General features: G+C 42.0%; 1 protein-coding gene across 2 annotated transcripts in view; it reads left to right on the forward strand.

Moving 5' to 3' along the window:
• Positions 1-241: 241 nt before the first annotated feature.
• The window catches only part of taok2b (TAO kinase 2b), a gene marked incomplete at its 3' end in the record, with an annotated part of 25,390 nt that continues 23,131 nt past the window's right edge, over positions 242-2,500 (forward strand). For both annotated transcript variants that reach the window (XM_080840130.1, XM_080840129.1), the window contains exon 1: positions 242-754. The remainder of the gene's footprint in view (positions 755-2,500) is intronic.

The raw sequence follows: 2,500 nt of genomic DNA on the forward strand, positions 1-2,500 counted from the left end.
AACCAAAACAGTCAATTGTATTAACATTTCTATATGGAATAAAAAATTATCTCGAAAGCATGACAGACCTGCTGACTAATTGTTGAGTGAGATAAATAAGTAATTTCAGTGACGCGCATTTGTATTTACAACTCCAAGCCTATGGTCGGCGACAGTGGTGGTTGAATTCTTCCTTTTTCTGCTGCACCAGAAGAAAGAAGAAATTACTGTTTTTTTCACACTTTTCCGCTTTCCGGTCGGCTCCCGCCCCGTTCCGCCATCATGAAGTTCTGAACAAAAAGCGGATGAAATAGAAAAGGGAAAAATAGAAATGGTGTAGCCAGTTGTTTTGTGTCAGCAATCATTTGAAGGAATAGCATTAGCGCAAATTAATTATTTAAATTACACTGGCAACAAATGCAATGGACTATTGAGTTTCGTTTAATTTAGTGACTCGTTTCATATTGACAATCAGCTGATTATTAGGCTAGGCTCTTGACTGGAGAGCTAACACTTAGCGAGCTAGCAGGGAGTATTCCTTGTTCCCATAGGTTATGTCAGATCAATTGTGAGACTCCGCCAGCGATAGCTAACCAGTCGACCAGTTAGCTGATCAGTTAACGGAGAAGAACGTCAAACATTTCGAGGATGGAGTCCATATGAAAGACAATGCAACTTGTGTGCGTTGAATAAAAACGGGGAAGAAAGAACTACATTTTTCTTGCCAGGCCAGTTAGCTAGCTGAAGCTAGCTACAGTGGATTCCATACACCACGGTAGGGCACAGTCATAAATCATGTATTGCTTGACCAGATAAATGGCACCTAGCCTGCTTGCAATCATGTTTTGTTAGCGGTTATTTTGACATATCAGATTTTGCATGCATGTCTGCAAGATGATGCTCACAATGTAACTTTATGGTAAATCTGTATTTTTGGTGTCGCCTAAAATGGTCCATCTGTCGTATGGCAAGAAAAATCAAGACAGCTAGCTTGCTATTAGTGCCTGCGCTAGAGGTACATCCAGCAAATCAAACCGTCTAGCTAGCTCGCCAGCCAGCTAGCTCTTAATTGATCAGTCAACTGGGCGCTAGCGCAGGCTATCAATTGCAGCCAGTCGACCTGTATTTTTCATTCACACGTAGCATAGCTAGCTGGCCAGCTGTCAAATAGCCAGATGGCTAGACCAAAGACATTTTATTGCTGGTTGTAACAACAGCGCCTAAAATATAGCGACTTAGGTGTGTCTCGGTAAGCGCCGTTTATTGGTAACGTTACCGTTAAATAAACGTGTAACATACAATAGGCGTTTGTCGGCAGCGAAAACCTGTGTCGTATGTTCCTCCTATATCCCTTCCGACTCTGCTGACTTGACCATCGGCCTGAAAAGGACCATATCGTATCAGAATGGTGTTAATCTGAATCTGAAGTTATTTAATAGACCTTAAGTAGGTCACTGCACAATCTTGTATGGCATATCCCGTGTGTGGATTTCATGTACGAATATGCGCATCACGGCTTTGATCATGTCAGATATCAGTTCATGCAAGATCGGAGGAAATGCAGAACAGTCGTTGTGGGTGTCTTGCTTAATACCGTATTACTGGAGCTCAATTATCCTTCCTCTTTATAACTTCGCCAGAACACCCAGGTGCTATGAACTGAGAGAAAATGGCCCGCATTTGACGTGGTTAAAATATTATTGAACATAAATCGGTGTATGCCTTGCTTAGTAGACGAAAGAAACGATGGCGTTGTGCGGTATTAAAATGTAGAAGCTAGTTTGCTAAAACCAGCAAAATTCTGAGTTGTTGAACCTGACTGCTGTGCTAATTTGTGCTATATAGGCTGCCCAAATTCAGTCTAATTTGGACGTTGGTGTATTCATTAGGTAGCGTGGCAGGCTATTTGCAGTAGAGTAATTGTAAAATATGTGGTTATTTATGCATGCTACTTTTAAGTGCCAGTTTCAAGGGCTCCACCGAAGACCCACCTCAACCCCATATAGCGCAGAGGAGTGTAAAATGCGTGTTCATATGCATTTGTGGCGTCTCATAGCAGTGTGTGGCCCTGCTGTAATTCATTAACTGTGTGTGATGTGGGTCATAAAGTAGTAGGCTATCTGTAACTGTATGTTTTGATGTAGGCCTAACCCATATAAGTGTCTGGCTGTGACCTCCTTTCTGTGTATCTTGATTTGCAATATGAGAACACAAGAACCATAACATATGAGGTTTGTGTGTGTGTGTGTGTCTGTGTGTGTGTGTGTGTGTGTGTGTGTTTTGTGTGTGTTTTTATGGATGTGCTTCTCAGTAAGTGGCCATACAGTCAGCCATTTGCAGTTTGTGTATCAGTTTGATGCTTGACCGAACCTGTGCGTGTGTGTGTGTGTGAGAGAAGAAAAGAGGGATGCTGTATTGTGTGTGTTCAGTGGAGTGTGCCTTAACATGTGTTTATTGTATGTAATCCATGTGTAGACACAGCCTGTAAAGCACTCTGCTATGTGTGTGTGTCTTTCTGTGT

This window comes from Sprattus sprattus, assembly GCF_963457725.1.
Source record: "Sprattus sprattus genome assembly, chromosome: 6".
NCBI lineage: Eukaryota > Metazoa > Chordata > Actinopteri > Clupeiformes > Clupeidae > Sprattus > Sprattus sprattus.